General features: G+C 44.7%; 1 long non-coding RNA gene across 2 annotated transcripts in view; it reads left to right on the top strand.

The window, feature by feature from the left end:
- The first annotated feature begins 950 nt into the window (after window positions 1-950).
- Window positions 951-19,903, top strand: part of LOC140120584 (uncharacterized) — a 55,420-nt gene continuing 36,467 nt past the window's right edge. For both annotated transcript variants that reach the window (XR_011853886.1, XR_011853887.1), the window contains exons 1-2: window positions 951-1,051; window positions 3,905-4,058. This is a non-coding gene — a long non-coding RNA (uncharacterized lncRNA). The remainder of the gene's footprint in view (window positions 1,052-3,904; window positions 4,059-19,903) is intronic.

The raw sequence follows: 19,903 nt of genomic DNA, 5'->3' as shown, positions 1-19,903 counted from the left end.
TGCAACGGGAACACAGGCACACAGGAACGCAGGACACGGGAACTCAGGAGCAGGAACACTGGAGATACAGAAGACACAGGAATGCAGGAGGATCATTGGGGAGCTTATTTTAAGGCTGTGAGGCACAAAGACCCGGAGGGCAATTCAGGAAGTGGACGGCTTTTATAAAATTCCTGGAAATGGCCAGCACCAATTAGCGGTGTGCTAGCCCTTTAAATCTTCGAGCGCTACCTCGCTGCCAAATCCTGAGTGGGAGCGTGGAGAGGTAAGGCAGTATGGGGGCCGCGGAGGTCCTGGGGACCGGAGTGAGACATTGGTGTACCCAGCAACCCGTAACGTGGGTCGCGGGGACACCCGTGACACACAATATAAGAGAAATCCTGTTTTATGTTTGAAAAAATACATATTAAATGCAGTGGTCCTTCCTTATACTGAATATCCAGGAGCGTACTACACATGAGGCGAGTTGAGAATATCGCCTCTGGCGGCGTCCCCTGGTGGACGATAGAGGGGCGACAACATCATACAGCAGTCGGACACTGTATGAGGCCGGTAAGCCAAGACATATCACAAGGAAATAACTGTGACTGCAGCATGTACTGGCTCTGTATCTGTCAGCAAAAGAAGGAGGCTAAAGGGAATCAGTGTGGAACCGCTGCAGAGTGACTGCTGACTGTGCTGTGCGATCAGCAATGCAGGCAGATCATCATCATAGGCTTGCCTGCTGCACAACACCAGGGCCAAATTATAGCTCCCACCAGTAGCATGACTGTTTCATCTGGGATAGGGATATATGCAGAAGTAGACGCCTGCCTAGGGCGTAACCTCTGATCTGCCTCATGGGGTCTAGAGTTTGATCTGCTAACAGCGTGGACTTGTTTCTCTTCCATGCTGTCAGCCTTGCCCCACGGCATCTTGCAGCATGTTCGCTTTAAAGTTGAAGAGGTACAGAGCAGATATAGCTCCGCCCATACATCATGAAGCACCGCCCCCACAACATGACTGCTTCCATGAGAGAGAGAGCACTGAGATGAGACATTTATAAGCTGAAGTAAGTGTTGGGTGTCAGTGGTGATAGGGATTGTGTGTGATGCCAGGGAGGATGAGGGTGTTTGTATGTTGTCAGTGGGGCAGATCGGAGTGTGGTGACAGGGTGGAAATTAGGCTTGTGTAGTGTTAGTGGGGGAGGGGAAGTGTGTAGTTGTGACAAGGTGCAGTGCTTTTCTGTGGGGAGTGTGTGCTGTTATTGAGGAAGGGGGAATGTGTAAGCTCCGAGTCAAGGAGGAATGTTACATGGCATATATACAGACTTCATACATTTAATAGCAATAGGAAGCGAATATTTTATTTTTGCTGCACCAGATTTAGCTCTGCACATGAATATTTTTGTCACTTTTTTATTGTCTGTATTACTTTTGGTCATAATGTTACAGCTATAAATGGGCTCTGCTTGATACTGATTTACTGTGTGCCCTCTGCCTGATAGCTATGTAAAAAAAAACATATATATATAGTCCTCTAGAGGTACATTGTAAACTCTAAAGGCATTGTTATACTGCACAAAGAACACCACTCTTGGTGCTTTAGATTTGCATATCATATTAACCCTTCTTAGACCTTTCTTTAACCTTTGATTGACTTCTCCTGCTTAGCACAGTCACACAAATGCTGAAATTTAATTTAATTAAATCTTTCTGCCATAAACATACTTTTCTCCAATGGGATGTTATAAAAAAAAACCTGTGTGAAGATAATTTCCCATAAAAGTAGCCATGTCCCTTAGAAACTAGATAGTCGTCCTTGGATGTGACCACCTCTGTTGGAGTGATTGTATGAATAAACAAATAGTCTTTGTATATGAAATGGACATGAGTTACTGCACGTCCCATTGTCATTCCATGGTAATGAACACTAAATCCAGGTGGTCGGGAAGAGCCTTAATAGCGTATCTGTGGCCACTGTTGGAAGACTGTGGTAGTGGTCATATCCAAGGTCATTTCTAAGAAACAACATGACTACATTTATGGGAAATTATGGTCACGCAGGTACGAATAAATGTATACATATAGTAGATTCATTAAATTAAATGCAAATATCCTGTTTAAAATGTAAGAATCCAATAGATATGTGCAAAGGGTTTATATTAGTGACTGGAGAAACAACATAGGAATATCAGAGTAAGTGAAAATATATCAAAATCCACATCCACAAACTATATCTGTAAGAAACTTCTAAACCCCAAAGAGCAGCACATTCGCAGCCAGTAAACTTTGCACCCCCAGTATTGCTCAGGAGTGAGAAAGGATAATCTGAAATCTCTGTCTGAAAATACAATAGTTGTAGGTAAAAAAGAAGATATGATCTACAATAGAAAAGCTAGATGTGTGTCAATTATATTACCTTTTAAAGCACCTACTATAAAACATATTTAACACATAGAGGACAAAGTCCTATTCCGTTTTTGCAGTGGTAACTATCTATATAGCCTAAACCGCACCTTGACATACAGTTATTTTGTGGTGTGGCTAAAGGTTAAATACTATGGGGCTTATTTACTAAGGGTCCCGCGGCCGCATTTCCATCTGTTTTCCAGACTTTTTGGGGATCACGCCGGGGATTGGATCGCACGCGATCGGATTTTGGCGCATCGGCTTTCACGCAACAGAAATGGGGGGGGGGGGGGCTGGTCCTCGGACGATAACTACTATAAAACTGCCCCTATGTACAAGAATATAACTACTATGATACTGCCCCCTATGTACAAGAATATAACTGCTATAATAGAACTAAAACCCCAGAACTGCCCCCAGTTCAAGTTCCCCCTCCCTCCTGCCCCCAGTAATAGTTCCTCCCTCCTGCCTCAGTTCTAGTCCCCCCTCCTTCCTCCAGTTTTAGTCCCCCCACTGCTGCCCTAGTTCTAGTCCAGCCTGCTGCCCCCAGTTGTAGTCCCCCCTCCTGCCTCCAGTTCTAGCCGTCCTCCTGCCCCCAGTTCTAGTCCCCCCCTGCTGCCTCCAGTTCTAGTCCCCCCTATGCTGCCTCCAGTTCTAGTCCCCTCGCTGCTGCCTCCAGTTCTAGTCCCCTCACTGCTGCCTCCAGTTCTAGTCCCCCCTACTGCCCCCAGCTTTTGTCCCCCCTACTGCCCCCAGTTCTAGTCCCCCCACTTCCTACCTGCAGTTCTAGTCCCCCCTGCTGCCCCCAGTTCTAGTCCCCCCTTCTGCCTCCAGTTCTAGTTCCCCCCTGCTGCCCCCAGTTCTAGTCCCCACAACTGCCTCCAGTTGTAGTCCCCTCTCCTGCCCCAATTTTTAGTCCCCCTCCTAACTTCAGTTCTAGTCCCCCCACTGCTGCCTCCAGTTCTAGTCCCCCCACTGCTGCCTCCAGTTCTAGTCCCCCCACTGCTGCCTCCAGTTCTGGTTCCCCCTCCTGCCTCCAGTTCTATCCCCCCTCTCCAGCCCCGTTCTAGTCCCCCCTCCTGCCCCCATTTCTAGTCCTGCCTCCAGTTCTAATCCCCCCTGCTGCCCCCAGTTCTAGTCCCTCCTACTGGCTCCAGTTCTAGTCCCCCTCCTGCCTCCAGTTCTTGTCCCCCTCTCCTGCCCCCAGCTCTTGTAACGCATAGATCCTCTATTGGATGTTATGCAAGATGTGACCTTGCGTTTTTAAACATTTATGTAATAAAAATAGTTTATTTTTAAGAAGAAGTCGAACGCTGTCTACATTGAGAATGCAAATGTGAGTGAGTGGTCTCTTTTCCTCTTGTCACTTTGCTTACCCGCATTACCCTAAGAAGAACTAACAGTCATCCAACTGTAATTTTCAGTTAGAATGTGTATAAAATCATGTGTATAAAATCTAGTGTTCTAACTCACTTCTCTTGCTCTCTTGTCACTGTCACTTTTTCACTCAACAGTAATTGATGAAACCTCACTTAGAATCCACAGGACCAGTGTCTTTCCCATCATATACAATGCTGATAATAACTTCTGCTACAAAAACAGAATTCGCATTGTTAGCCCAAATAACTAATATGGCTGCCATGCCTTTGGAAACATTGGATATGAGAGGTAAGCAAGCTTGTTTTCCTAATGGGGGCTGAAGGTGGATCATAACTTCCTCTCTTGAGGTTAAACGTATGATTACTAGTCTAAGCTTCACAAAACACCTTGTAAAATAAAAGTAGTTACCAACGAATTCTGTACTTTTAAAATCTTTTATTTTTTAATTTTAAATAACCCAACAATAAATGACAACAAGATGAAAAAGGAAGGACAGAGACAGGCAGTGAGCCCTAAAGATAGACCCAGCCTGCTGTCCCTACCTGCTTACCAACAATAGGTGATAACTGGTCAACACTCCCTTCCTGCCAAAGTGAAAATATGTAAACAAAACAATATGAACGCCAAAAAAAGACTTACAGCAAACACTGGGAAGTGGGCAGATAATCTCTTATAAGTAGTCCATAAAGTGATTGAACCTTTCCTCCGACATCCAGATAAACCAGACAGTGGAGGGATGAGTGGAGGAGGCAACTTTCCACCACAGCTAGCTTAACTTGGGTTTTGCAGCCAGATCTTGTGCAGTGAGCTCTGCAGATTTTTGTGGCCGATAACTTTTAAAAAAAAGCATTAGCAAAGCGAGTGTGTGAGCTTGGCAGCGAGTGTGCACTGATCCAAAGTTTGTGCAGTGTCATAAGTGTGACTTAGGTTTAAGGGACTTAAGTTTGAGGGGCTTTAGCAGGTAACTGCTGTGTTTTGTGTTACTCTGACTGTAGATTCTTCTTTCTGTGCATATTTATATTGTAATCCCCATTAGAATTATGGACTCCATAAGTGGCATTGCTACAAGGTGTACATCCTGTGCCATGTATGCTTTCCTTGAACAGCCGTTCGAGGGGGAATACTGCTGTGTGGGGTGTGTGAAAATTGCTCATCTGGAAGCCCAGATTCTGGATCTAAATGAGCAAGTTTCAAGGCTGCGGGCAATTGATAATATGGAACGAAGTTTGCTGCTCCTGGAGCACAAACTCTCTGGGGAAGATGGTTGTGGGGAGGGAAGTATGGAGGTGCAGAATGAGGGGGCAGCTAGTTGGGTAACATGTAGAAGGCGGGGTAGAGGGAAGAGTTGTAGAGAGTCTAGTCCTGATCTGGTGCACCCCAATAAGTTTGCCAGGCTGGCGGATGAGGGGGATATCAGCTCTGGGGTAGCAATGCTGCAGAAAGACGTGGCCGCTAGCAACCAGGGGAATGTCTGCTCCAGTAAGAAGGGTAATGGGAGCAAAGGCAAAGTCAGACAGGTGCTGGTAGTGGGAGATTCCATTATTAGGGGAACACACAGGGCAATCTGTCACAAAGACCGTGCATACCGAACAGTGTGTTGTTTGCCGGGTGCTCGGGTTCGGCATGTTGCGGATCGGGTTGACGGATTACTGGGAGGGGCTGGTGAGGAACCAGCGGTCATGGTCCACATTGGCACTAATGACAAAGTAACAGGTAGGTGGAAGGTCCTTAAAAATGATTTCAGAGATTTAGGCCATAAGCTCAGGGCAAGGACCTCAAAGGTTATTTTCTCCGAAATACTGCCTGTACCACGTGCCACACCAGAAAGGCAGCGGGAGATCAAGGAGGTAAATAAGTGGCTCAAAAGTTGGTGTAGGAAGGAGGGGTTTGGGTTCATGGAGAACTGGGATGACTTTGCTGTCGGCTACAGGCTCTACAGTAGGGATGGGCTGCACCTCAATGGGGAGGGGGCCGCTGTTTTAGGGGAAAAAATGGCTAGAAGGTTGGAGGAGTGTTTAAACTAGAGACCTGGGGGGAGGGCAATTACACTTGTGCAGGGCAAATAGACGGTGTACATAGAGAGCTGGGAAGGGTCATAGTCCATGGGGGAGGAAGGGGGGCTGGAATGAGATTGGGGAATAAGGACAAAAGGAATACGGACAGGGAAAACCATATAAAGTGTATGTACACAAATGCCAGAAGCCTCACAAACAAAATGGAGGAACTGGAACTCTTGATGTTGGAACGGAAATATGATATAGTGGGTATCAGCGAGACATGGCTGGACAGTAGCTATGACTGGGCTGTTACTATAGATGGTTATAGTCTTTTTAGAAAGGATCGTATAAATAAAAAAGGGGGAGGGGTTTGTTTATATGTGAATTCTTGCCTCAAGCCCGTCCTGCGAGATGACATCAGTAACGCAAATGTGGAGTCCCTATGGGTGGAGATAAGAGGAGGGAAAAAGAATAATAAAATATTACTAGGGGTTTGTTATAAGGCTCCAAATATAATGGAGGCAGCAGAGGAAATGCTGATAAGTGAAATGGATGCGGCTTCAAAGCGCAGGGAAGTACTTATCATGGGGGACTTCAATTACCCAGATATTGACTGGGGGGCAGAAACCTGCAGGTCCTTCAAAGGTAGCAGGTTCTTGTCAACAACAAAAGACAATTACCTGTCGCAACTAGTCCTGGAGCCAACAAGAGGGGGGGCACTGCTGGACCTTATCCTTACCAACAGACCTGATAGGATATCAAAACTACAGGTTGGGGGGAACCTGGGGAATAGTGATCATAATATCATTGATTTTGTATTACGCTTTACTAAGCACGTTAGTGAAGGGGCAACCAACACTCTAAACTTCAGGAGGGCAAATTTTCAGCAACTAAGGGAAGACCTTAAAGGCATAGACTGGGATAATGCTCTCAAGGACAAAAGCCCCCCCCAAAAATGGGACTTTTTCTCATATATTCTGAAAAAGTCCTGTGAGAAACACATACCTTATGGGAAAAAGCATAAAAGGAACAAGAAAAACCCTATGTGGCTAACTAGTCTTGTAAGGAAAGCAATAAGCGAGAAAGATAAAGCATTTAAGGTGCTAAAACGTGAAGGTAGTGATGAGGCATTACAGGATTATAGAGAGAAAAATAAATCCTGTAAAAAGCAGATAAAGGCCGCAAAAATAGAGACTGAGCGAAATATTGCCAGGGAGAGCAAAAATAATCCCAAATTATTTTTCAAGTATATAAATGATAAGAAACTAAAAACAGAGAGTGTGGGTCCCCTTAGAAATAACATGGGGGTCATGGTGGAAGGAGATGAGGAAAGGGCCAATCTACTGAATGTCGCCTTCTCAACTGTCTTTACCCAGGAAAATCCCCTGGTGGAAGACACAATGAGGAATAATGTTAATTCTTTTTATAATGTCAACAGTTTAACCCAAGAAGAGGTACGGCGCCGCCTCGCAACCACTAAGATAGATAAATCACCGGGGCCAGATGGCATACACCCCCGGGTTCTGCATGAATTATGTACCGTGATAGACAGACCGTTATTTTTAATATTTGAAGATTCACTGAGGACTGGTTATGTTCCACAGGAATGGCGCATAGCAAATGTGGTACCAATATACAAAAAAGGATCAAATAGCGATCCTGGAAACTACAGACCCGTAAGTCTAACTGCTGTGGTGGGGAAAATATTTGAGGGGTTTGTTAGAGATGCTATCCTGGAGTATCTCACTGTGCACAACCTTATAACCCAGCGTCAGCATGGGTTTATGAGAGATCGGTCCTGTCAGACTAATCTGATTGGTTTCTACGAGGAGGTAAGTTCAAGACTGGATCTGGGGGACGCTGTGGATGTTGTATATCTGGACTTCTCAAAGGCATTTGACACCGTGCCACATAAAAGGTTGGTATACAAAATGAGACTGCTGGGAATAGGAGAAAATCTGTGTATCTGGGTAAGTAATTGGCTTAGTGATAGAAAACAGAGGGTCGTCATTAATGGCAAATTCTCAGATTGGGTTGATGTTACCAGTGGAGTGCCACAGGGGTCAGTATTGGGGCCACTTCTTTTTAATATTTTTATTAATGACCTTGTAGTGGGTTTACACAGTCAAGTTTCAATATTTGCAGATGATACTAAGCTGTGTAAAGTAATAAATACTGAGGTCGATAGTTTAGCATTACAGAGGGATTTGTGGAAGCTTGAGGGATGGGCAGAGAAATGGTTGATGAGGTTTAATGTAGATAAATGTAAAGTTATGCACTTGGGCCATGGAAACAAAAAGTATAATTATGTTCTAAACGGTCAATTACTTAGTAAAACTGAAGCTGAAAAGGACTTGGGGGTATTGGTGGATGGTAAACTTAATTTTAGTGACCAGAGCCGGGCGGCTGCTGCTAAAGCAAATAAAATAATGGGATGTATCAAGAGAGGAATAGATTCTCATGATAAAGACATAGTTTTGCCCTTATACAAATCCCTGGTCAGACCACACATGGAATATTGTGTACAGTTTTGGGCACCAGTGTATAAAAAGGATATAGTAGAGCTGGAACGGGTTCAGAGGAGAGCAACCAGGATTATTAGGGGAATGGGGGGATTAGAATACAATGACAGATTACAAAATTTGGGATTATTCAGTTTAGAAAAAAGACGACTGAGGGGAGACCTCATTACAATGTACAAATACCTGAACGGACAGTACAAGGATCTCTCCAAAGATCTTTTTATACCTAGGCCTGTGACCAGGACAAGGGGACATCCTCTACGCCTAGAGGAGAGGAGGTTCTACCATCACCATAGACAAAGGTTCTTTACTGTAAGAGCAGTGAGACTATGGAACTCTCTGCCGCAGGAGGTTGTTATGGCCGACTCTATGTACATGTTCAAGAGAGGCCTGGATGACTTTCTGGAGAGAAAAAATATCACGGGTTATGGGGATAAAACATTTATTTAATTCTTGAAGGTTGGACTTGATGGACTTGCGTCTCCTTCCAGCCTTATATACTATGATACTATGATAACTGTCTCCTGTTTAGAACAAAGTCAACAGTAGACAGGTGGGTGTGGTGGAAATCGCTTTAGACAGCCAAGAATTATACATGGCAGTGTTCAGACTATTGAAGGACAGAATGATAACTAAATCCAAAATTTCTACAGTCAGTTAGTTGAACTTTACTGGCAGAGGATGAAGCTGAAGCCTGAACAGGTCCTCTAAGGCATGGCCTTCTGTAATTTGGTACAATTCTATCATGCTTATTATGTTCTATTTTTGTGTTTAGACACACAGGAATTAATGGTAATACAAGATACATAGTACAAATGAAGTTGGGTTCCAACACCCAGAGAAAATAAAGGGAAGGGAAAATAAAGATTCTCAATGTCTCCTTGCTTTGGGTTCTTTAAATACTCTCATTTTCTTTATCTCATCCTTCATGGGATATAAAAATGGCTTTTTAGGCACCATGCCAAGTGAATTAAGTGTTTAATATTAATCAATAGTATCAGACGATTGCATTAAGCCGCTTCATCTTCCTGTTCCAACATTAGAACATTTTCTTTTTGTCAACTTCTTATTTTCAGCTCACAATTAAAGTGTTTATGAAGCAGCTATTATTGGGGGTCATATGACTCATGTCTTGGGAGACATAGTGTCACTATGAGGGCACCCTGACAATTGCTAATATTTCCAGGACAAATAGTTGCATATTTTGTCATGCTTTGACAAAAAATTCCATCCACCCTGTCATATATGGTACATCTTTATGAATAATGTAACTGTGACCCGTAGCAAGCACAGATGGTGGGGTACATTAATAAAACAAGTGGTGGTCACTAATAATATGATAGATCACATGATAATTTCAATGAGTCATATAAATCTTAGTGATATATAAGTGTATATATACTGGTATACATTATTTAGTCATATGAATTTAACTAGATCAAAATGTATTGGTCTTTTTAAGGACATGTTGATGGGAAGTTAGCACTTTGGCAATCTGCCTAGACCCCCATTAATCTATGATCCAGTTCTTACTGAAAGTAAATTCCAAAGCAAAAAAATTATGAAAGCACATTGCAAGTTTTCCTGTTTCTATATAGATAGAGAAGGAACACAAGCAATAGAAAGGTACTGCTAAGTGTAATTTCCAGTGATAAACAGTACATGGGGTATACTGTAGTCTTTTTATTTTATACATCATTTTTTCAATTTTATATCAAAGTGCAATAAAAGCTAGGGTGACTACACATTTCTACAGTTATGTTGTGTGTAGAATATTACAGATGCTTCTGCGAAAAGAATGAGGATTCTTTCTTTTCATATTTACTATATCAAGCGCTATTTGCTCCATCAGAACAATGTAAAAAGCGTGAGAAATAGCAGCAAATATTTTATTTTAATATGATTTCTCACTTCTTCTTACATTAAGGAAAAACTTGAACTTCAAATTAAATAATTATTGAGCAGATTTTCTTAGCTGGTCATGTATTTCTTTAAAAAATGTGTGAATAAATCGACAGATTGTTAGAGAAGGTCCTAACCTAGGCTGCTTGGTAAACAGTGGTAAAAAGTTGTCAACTTCACAGCATCAAATATGAACAAAAAAAAACCTATAGGTCCAATAAACAAAATCACATAGATCCCATAAATAAAATGACTTTATTTAGCTTACAAATTCCAATATAAGAAAGACTATTGGTGGCAGATCATATGCAATAGTAGGAAGTCAAACTTTACACAACGTAAAAGAACGATGCTCATGGTTAGTGGAAGACATCTTTTATCTTAGTTGACAATGATTGAAGAATAGCACAGAGATGACACAACACAGTTATGAGAAAAAATGTTGCAGAAAATCTATTCCTTGTGTAATACACATGTGTATTGTGTTATTATTAGAGCATGCACATAGCTTTTGGCAAGGCACATTCAGATTAATAAAACAGTCTGAAAAGAAATGTCTGAAACGAATCTGCTACATGTACCCTTAAGCAGAGATTTTCAATTAGATGTTTTGCTTGCAGTTATGCCCATGGCTTTTTCCAAGATCTTTCTGTATATACTAACTTGTCATACCCAAATCAGTTGATCTAAATATGGAGGCACACTGTGTCACCCAAGTTATAGCTTTCAGTTCCATTGCTAAAAAAAGGTATCTATATTTTGTTTGGTTTAAATGGTTTGCTAATGAGAAGTGGCATGGATGTGCATTACATCTTGTTTCTGAAACAGACTTCTAAATATTACCCTTCTTGTAACAATTGTTGTCACAACATCTTGAGAATTGAAGGCAGGATTTACAAGGTGGCATATTTGTTACAGCTATGTTGTTGTGGTGTGAGTTTAAATCAAAAGGGACATTTATCAGGACCATGATTTTAGTGAATAATTTGTAAAATAATCACAATCACTAGCGAAGGGCTAGTAATTATGAATTCATGTTATATACGCATGAAGTGGGTGTGGAGTTGTGTGGCCAGCAGTGGAGTGGGCTGAAGCAAGTGTTCCATGGGCTATCTAAATACTACCTATAGCCTGAAAAAATTCAGGTCTAAAAGTGCTATTCAGGCTATAGCACAATTCTACTCCATACAGGATCTAGTGTAGAATTGTTTCCCAGTGCAGACGCCCCCCACTAACATCAGAAGGCCGGAGCTTCCTGATGTATCTGCCGGTGCTGGAAGGGATGGTATTTCATCATAAGCTGGAAAACAAGTGCTGGGATATGATGAATGACCCCCAAAGTATCTAAGTGGTGCATTCAGTTTATAATGGCAGTGATATCTAGCTATTCTGAGCATTAGTTGTAACCTAATAGCCATAAAATTAGTTTCCAAGTAAATATTCATATGTGTTCAGCTAAAATGCACAATAAAAGTTTTTTTTGTGTGTACATTGTTTTCTTTTTATTGTTAATAAAGATAGAATGCTTCATGTTGTTTGGCTTAATTAAGAAGCACTGATGACTCTCTTACCTATCCCCAGAAACGTACGGTGAAGTGATTGACATGCTTCATCCCACCTCCCAACTGCATCATACCTTGGCCAGGATTTGCTGGTGGTATGACATCAATATAGGGGACGTTTTCGAACTGTATTTATTTGTCTTAACATAATATTATGTTATGTATGCTGTTTGGCTAAATAACCTTTCTAAGAATTAAGACAACAGTGAGTTCTGGTAAATTTCTTCTATGCAAATATTTGCCATTTATTCCTTGGTCCACCTGCACCACGCTACACAGAGTGGCATCCTATTTCAATTCCCTGACAAATGTAGTCATCCATCCCAGTACAATTTCTGTGGAGTAATTGACCTTGTGGTATGCCCCTTTTAAGGGGGAGCAGATGGAAGCTTTCCCACCTATTTATAGCCATGTCTTTCCTGTGTACTTTTATGGAACCCTCAGGTAAGAGGGTTATGTTCAGATCCAAGAATGCAAGGGAGGTCCTGTTGATTTCTCTAGTGAAGCCTAGATTGTTCACATTTAGGGCTGCCAGAATTTCATTGAAATTCTGGAATAATGTCCATCTAGACATTTCATTGGAGAAGACGACTGTTTCCTCCCACCAGCCGAGGTACAGGTTGGTATATGTTGGGGCCACCAGGTTCCCCATTGCTGTACCTAGCTGCTGGTGGAAGATGTGGCCCTTAAAAGATGAATAGTTTCTCTCCTACAAGAATCTCAGAAGTTTAATAATGAGATCATTGTGTCACCTAAAATGGGTCCACCTAGTCTCCAGGTAACATCTGACTGCCTGTATGCCCAAATCATGGGAGCTGGAGGAATATAATACCTCAACAACCAGGCTTAATCAATAATAAACAAAGAAACATGCCATGTATTAATAGATAATGTGATGAACATGCATGTACAAGGGGGATTTACATGCCAGATTTTGTGATGAACATACATATATACAAGGGGGATTCACATGCCAGATTTGTTCTTGTTCATCAGGCCATCAATATCCCCCTAGCCTTACCTTATATAATTAAAGAGACCTTGGGAATGTCCTACTACAAAGGCTGCAGAGGGACTCTGCAGGAAGGCTCTGTAGCGGGTAGCTATTAACTAGCACCTTCGCAGCCACAGCAACTCCAGAGATCTTTCAGGAGCTTCCCTTAATTTCTCAGATAAGAGACAAAGGAATTATTAATATCCCATTTATGGAGTTATGGTACTTGTGCCCAGGGTCTTTTACCTGGGGGAAAGATTCACAGTCTAAATACAGGGAGGATCATCAAGTGTGGACTATCTGTCCCCATTAGGCCCACTATGTGCTGATACTTGTAGTCCTACACTTGTAGTTGTAATTTGCAAACTGTATATATATATATATATATATATATATACACTGTGTGCCTTGGTGAAATACACGTTACCGGGTTGGTTTCTCAAACTATTTAATCCCATTACGGACCGGGTTTATATTAAGTGAAAGATGGTGGCAGCTTATTGGGTTGATAAGGTTCTGTTTCACTGAGGCTAGTGAAAGTGTCTGTAAAAGGATAATTAATTGACCTCAGGGGTCTGAAAAGGTCACATTTCATCACAAAAATTAACTAAAAAGGTGAAAACCAAAAAAGATGTCACCAAAAAGACATTTCTAGGGAAAGCACAGCATATGTCAGTGTTTGCAAACCATGACAATGACCATAGAAACAGTAGATCAATAAACAACTATGCATATATCAAATCATTCATGGGATAGTAAATAGAGATGAGCGAGCACTAAAATGCTCGGGTACTCGTTATTCGAGACGAACTTTTCCCGATGCTCGAGTGCTCGTCTCGAATAACGAGCCCCATTGAAGTCAATGGGAGACTCGAGCATTTTTCAAGGGGACCAAGGCTCTGCACAGGGAAGCTTGGCCAAACACCTGGGAACCTCAGAAAAGGATGGAAACACCACGGAAATGGACAGGAAACAGCAGGGGCAGCATGCATGGATGCCTCTGAGGCTGCTTAAATGCACCATTATGCCAAAATTATGGGCAACAGCATGGCCATGACAGAGTGACAGAATGAAGCTAGATAGCATCTAAAACATCCAATAATTGACCCTGACACTATAGGGGACGGCATGCAGAGGCAGAGGCAGCAGCGGCAGGCTAGAGAGTGGCATGGCGACATACCCTAAATGGACTCAGGCTTCAAACCAATGGGTGGCAGAGAGGAACCAAAGGAGGTGAGCAAGAAGCGCTCAAATAATATCGGTACATGATAAAAGTTTGCCAGTATATTTTGTGGATTACACAGCAGGGTGGCGACAAAGTTAACATGGAAGCCATGAAAACAACCCAAAATTCTGCCTGACACAGCTCGTTTGATAAGGGGACCATGTATGGAGGCAGTGAACTAGTAGTAGATTAAAGGTGCTGCAGTTAAAACTATGTTAGTTGGATCTTGGCATGGAGCTGGCGCTCCGCTGCCAGGCGAGCTTTCGCCAATCCAAGCCCCTGTCTCTAGGCTACTCCCCAAACAGCACTTCTAAGAACCTTTTGTATAAGATCAAGTGTAGTAGCGTTCTTATAAGTTTAGGATATGGCGGGTGAGGGGAATGTAAACAGATGCGCAAGAAGCGCTGAAATAATATTGGTAAATGATAAAAGTTTGCCAGTATATTTTGTGGATTACACAGCAGGGTGGCGACAAAGTTAACAAGTTTGTTGTGGAAGCCATGAAAACAACCCAAAATTCTGCCTGACACAGCTCGTTTGATAAGGGGACCATGTATGCCTACAGTTCATGCCAGTCGCTGCACTGGCTGCCAGTCTCCTTTCGAATACAGTTTAAAATAATAACCCTCATCCATAAAGCTCTGTATAATGCTGCACCCCCCTACCTCTCCTCTCTTATCTCAGTCTATCGCCCAACCCGTGCTCTTAGATCCGCCAGTGATCTTAGATTAACCTCTACCCTAGTGCGGACCTCCCACTCGCGTCTCCAAGACTTCTCTAGAGCTGCACCAATTCTATGGAATGCTCTGCCCCGGACTATCAGACTAATACCTAACCTCCAAAGTTTCAAACGTGCTTTTTAAACCCATTTCTTTAGGCAAGCCTAAAGGCTACTCCCCAAACAGCACTTCTAAGAACCTTTTGTATAAGATCAAGTGTAGTAGCGTTCTTATAAGTTTGGGATATGGCGGGTGAGGGGAATGTAAACAGATGCGCAAGAAGCGCTGAAATAATATTGGTAAATGATAAAAGTTTGCCAGTATATTTTGTGGATTACACAGCAGGGTGGCGACAAAGTTAACAAGTTTGATGTGGAATGCCCTGTAATAGCTCTTGGGCGGTGTGCCTTTTATCGCCTAGGCTCAGCAGTTTGAGCACCGCCTGCTGTCGCTTAGCGACGGCACTGCTGCTGTGCCTAGAGCTACCGACTGATGGCGCCATGCCCACGGATGGTAATTCGGAGGAGGAGGAGGTGGAGGAGGGGTGGGAGGCGGTATAGTAGGCCTTTGAGACCTGGACCGAGGTAGGCCCCGCAATCCTCTGCGTCGGCAGTATATGACCAGCCCCAGGGTCAGACTCGGTCCCAGCCTGCACCAAGTTAAGTGTAGTAGCGTTCTTATAAGTTTGGGATATGGCGGGTGAGGGGAATGTAAACAGATGCGCAAGAAGCACTGAAATAATATCCGTAAATGGTAAAAGTTTGCCAGTATATTTTGTGGATAACACAGCAGGGTGGCGACTTTGATGTGGAATCCATGAAAACAACCCAAATTTCTGCCTGACACACCTCGTTTGATAAGGGGACGATGTATGGAGGCAGCTATATGGATGACTTTTGGAGGTAGCAATGGAGATAACGTGTGGAGGCTGCTATGGAGACAATTTAATTTGGATAGTGCCTGTATGTGGCAGTCCAAAAAAGTTTTCAAACCAGAGGAGCAGGTAGGTGGCCCTCCAGAAAAATGAAATAGATTGAGTGCCTGTATGTGGCAGTCCAAAAAAGTTTTCAAACCAGAGGAGCAGGTAGGTGGCCCTCCAGAAAAATGAAATAGATTGAGTGCCTGTATGTGGCAGTCCAAAAAAGTTTTCAAACCAGAGGAGCAGGTAGGTGGCCCTCCAGAAAAATTGAATAGATTGAGTGCCTGTATGTGGCACTCCAAAAAATTGTTTAAAACAGAGGACCGGGTAGGTGGCCCTCCAGAAAAATTAAATGCATAAAGTACTATAGTTAGAGCCAGTGGGCCCTGTAAAAAAATAGCCAGTTTCCTCTGCTTTAGTGTACAAAGAGGAGGAGAAGGAGGAAAATGAGGAGGAGGAGGAGTGAAAAATATTATTCAGGTTGAGCTTCCTTCACCTGGTGGAGATTGGAAATTATGAGAAATCCAGGCTTTATTCATCTTAATAAGCGTCAGCCTGTCAGCGCTGGCAGTCGACAGGCGTGTACGCTTATCGGTGATGATGCCACCAGCTGCACTGAAAACCCGCTCGGACAACACGCTAGCGGCAGGGCAGGCAAGAACCTCCAAGGCGTACAGCGCCAGTTCGTGCCACATGTCCAGCTTTGAAACCCAGTAGTTGTAGGGAGCTGTGTGATCATTTAGGACGATGGTATGGTCAGCTACGTACTCCTTCACCATCTTTCTGTAAAGATCAGCCCTACTCTGCCGAGACTGGGGACAGGTGACAGTGTCTTGCTGGGGTGACATAAAGCTGGCAAAAGCCTTGTAAAGCGTACCCTTGCCAGTGCTGGACAAGCTGCCTGCTCGCCTACTCTCCCTCGCTACTTGTCCCGCAGAACTACGCACTCTGCCGCTAGCGCTGTCAGAAGGGAAATACTGTTTCAGCTTGTGCACCAGGGCCTCCTGGTATTCATGCATTCTCACACTCCTTTCCTCTCCAGGGATGAGAGTGGAAAGATTTTGCTTGTACCGTGGGTCCAGGAGAGTGAATACCCAGTAATCGGTGCTGGAATAAATTCTTTGAACGCGAGGGTCACGGGATAGGCAGCCTAGCATGAAATCTGCCATATGCGCCAGAGTACCAACGCGTAAGAATTCACTCCCCTCACTGGCCTGACTGTCCATTTCCTCCTCCTCCAACTCCTCCAACTCCTCTTCTTCTGCCCATACACGCTGAACAGTGAAGGACTGAACAATGGTCCCCTCTTGTGTCTCGCCAACATTCTCCTCCTCTTCCTCCTCATCCTCCTCCACCTCCACCTCCTCCGATATGCGCTGAGAAACAGACCTAAGGGTGCTTTGGCTATCAACAAGGGAATCTTCTTCCCCCGTCTCTTGTGACGAGCGCAAAGCTTCCGACTTCATGCTGATCAGAGAGTTTTTCAACAGGCCAAGCAGCGGGATGGTGAGGCTGATGATGGCGGCATCGCCACTGACCATCTTTGTTGACTCCTCGAAGTTACTCAGCACCTGACAGATATCAGACATCCACGTCCACTCCTCATTGTAGACTTGAGGAAGCTGACTGACCTGACTACCAGTGCTGGTGTAAGTTGACATCTGGCAGTCTACAATCGCTCTGCGCTGCTGGTAAACTCTGGATAACATGGTTAATGTTGAATTCCACCTCGTGGGCACGTCGCACAACAGTCGGTGAGCGGGCAGTTGGAGGCGGCGCTGCGCTGCCCTGAGAGTGGCAGCATCTGTGCTGGACTTCCTGAAATGCGCACAGATGCGGCGCACCTTCGTGAGCAAATCAGACAGATTGGGGTATGTCTTGAGGAAACGCTGAACTATCAGATTTAACACATGGGCCAGGCATGGCACATGTGTCAGTCTGCCGAGTTGCAGAGCCGCCACCAGGTTACAGCCGTTGTCACACACAACCATGCCTGGCTTCAGGTTCAGCGGTGCCAGCCACAGATCAGTCTGCACCGTGATGCCCTGTAATAGTTCTTGGGCGGTGTGCCTTTTATCGCCTAGGCTCAGCAGTTTGAGCACCGCCTGCTGTCGCTTAGCGACGGCACTGCTGCTGTGCCTAGAGCTAGCGACTGATGGCGCCATGCCCACGGATGGTAGTTCGGAGGAGGAGGTGGAGGAGGGGTGGGAGGAGGAGGAGGCATAGTATGCCTGAAAGACCTGGACCGAGGTAGGCCCCGCAATCCTCGGCGTCGGCAGTATATGACCAGCCGCAGGGTCAGACTCGGTCCCAGCCTCCACCAAGTTAACCCAATGTGCCGTCAGCGATATATAGTGGCCCTGCCCGGCAGCACTCGTCCACGTGTCCGTGGTCAGGTGGACCTTGTCAGAAACGACGTTGGTCAGGGCACGGATGATGTTGTCTGACACGTGCTGGTGCAGGGCTGGGACGGCACATCGGGAAAAGTAGTGGCGGCTGGGGACCGAATACCGAGGGGCGGCCATGAGGTTGCGAAAGGCCTCGGTCTCTACTAGCCTATAGGGCAGCATCTCACGGCTAAGCAATCTGGAGATGTGGACATTAAGGGCTTGGGCGTGCGGGTGGGTTGCACTATATTTCCGTTTCCGCTCCAGCGTCTGGGGTATGGAGAGCTGAACGCTGGTGGATGCTGTGGAGGATCGTGGAGGCGACGATGGGGTTTTTGTGCCAGGGTCCTGGGCAGGGGGCTGACTATCAGCTGACACAGGGGAAGGAGCAGTGGTGTGCACGGCCGGAGGTGAACGGGCTTGGTGCCACTGAGTGGGGTGTTTAGCATTCATATGCCTGCGCATACTGGTGGTAGTTAAGCTAGTAGTGGTGGAACCCCTGCTGATCCTGGTTTGGCAAAGGTTGCACACCACAGTCCGTCGGTCATCCGGTGTTTCTTTAAAGAACCTCCAGACTTCTGAAAATCTAGCCCTCGCCACGGGAGCTTGACTACGGGCAACATTTGGCGCTGATGCACCTGCTCTGGCCCTGCGTCTCCGTCTGGCCCCACCACTGCCTCTTCCAACCTGTTCTGGTCGAGGACTCTCCTCCGTCTCAGAAGCACTGTGTTCACCCGGCCTCTCAACCCAGCTTGGGTCTGTCACCTCATCATCCTCCGATCCCTCAGTCTGCTGCCCCCTCGGACTTCCTGCCCTGACAACAACTTCACCACTGTCTGACAACCGTGTCTCCTCATCGTCGGACACCTCTTTACACACTTCTTCCACTACGTCAAGAAGGTCATCATCACCCACAGACTGCGACTGGTGGAAAACCTGGGCATCGGAAAATTGCTCAGCAGCAACCGCACAAGTGGTTTGTGACTGTGGGAAGGGTCCAGAAAACAGTTCCTCAGAGTATGCCGGTTCAAATGCCAAATTTTCCTGGGAGGGGGCAGACTGGGGGGGAGGAGGCTGAGGTGCAGGAGCTGGAGGAGTGCCGATTTCGGTGACATGGGTGGACTGCGTGGAATACTGTCTGGTGGACAAATTGCTCGAAGCATTGTCGGCAATCCACGACATCACCTGTTCGCACTGTTCTGGCCTCAACAGTGCTCTACCACGAGTCCCAGTAACTTCAGACATGAACCTAGGGAGTGTAGCTCTGCGGCGTTCCCCTGCTCCCTCATCAGCAGGTGGTGTCTCACCCCGCCCAGGACCACGGCCTCTGACCCCTGCAGTAGTTGGACGCCCACGTCCCCGCCCTCGTCCTCTACCCCTAGCCCTCGGGTTAAACATTTTGAAAATGAAAGTTATAACTTTAATTTTTTTTTAACTTTTTTTTGTGTTTTTTTTTTTTTGTGTTTTTTAGTTTTTAAAACCAAACGATGCTATCCTATTGCTATGGCTATTTTCTAGCCAAGTATGAAAGCACACTGCTATGCCAGATGAGATGACGCTGAGTTATGAAAAAATAAACGTAAAATAAAAAGTAAATGGCAGACTGTGCCTAATTGAAATCCAACCCCTAATAAATTTTCCCACTTCGGTCTTTGCGATGGATATGTGCGTCACTAAGCGCTAAACACAACGGTCGCAAGTCTCACTACAAATTCCTCACAATATGGTAGTAGATGCACTGCAGCAAGGACAGCCACCAGCAGATCAACCAGAAATAAAATATATATAACGCTATTGTAGGCGTAAGTAAGCCGTTTGGATTCTCCTTTGGCTATTTTCTAGCCAAGTATGAAAGCACACTGCTATGCCAGATGAGATGACGCTGAGTTATGAAAAAATAAACGTA

The sequence above is a fragment of the Engystomops pustulosus genome, chromosome 3, assembly GCF_040894005.1.
Source record: "Engystomops pustulosus chromosome 3, aEngPut4.maternal, whole genome shotgun sequence".
Taxonomy (NCBI): Eukaryota; Metazoa; Chordata; class Amphibia; order Anura; family Leptodactylidae; genus Engystomops; species Engystomops pustulosus.
The sequence above is the reverse complement of the archived record's forward strand: the minus strand, read 5'-3'. Positions and strand labels throughout refer to the sequence as shown.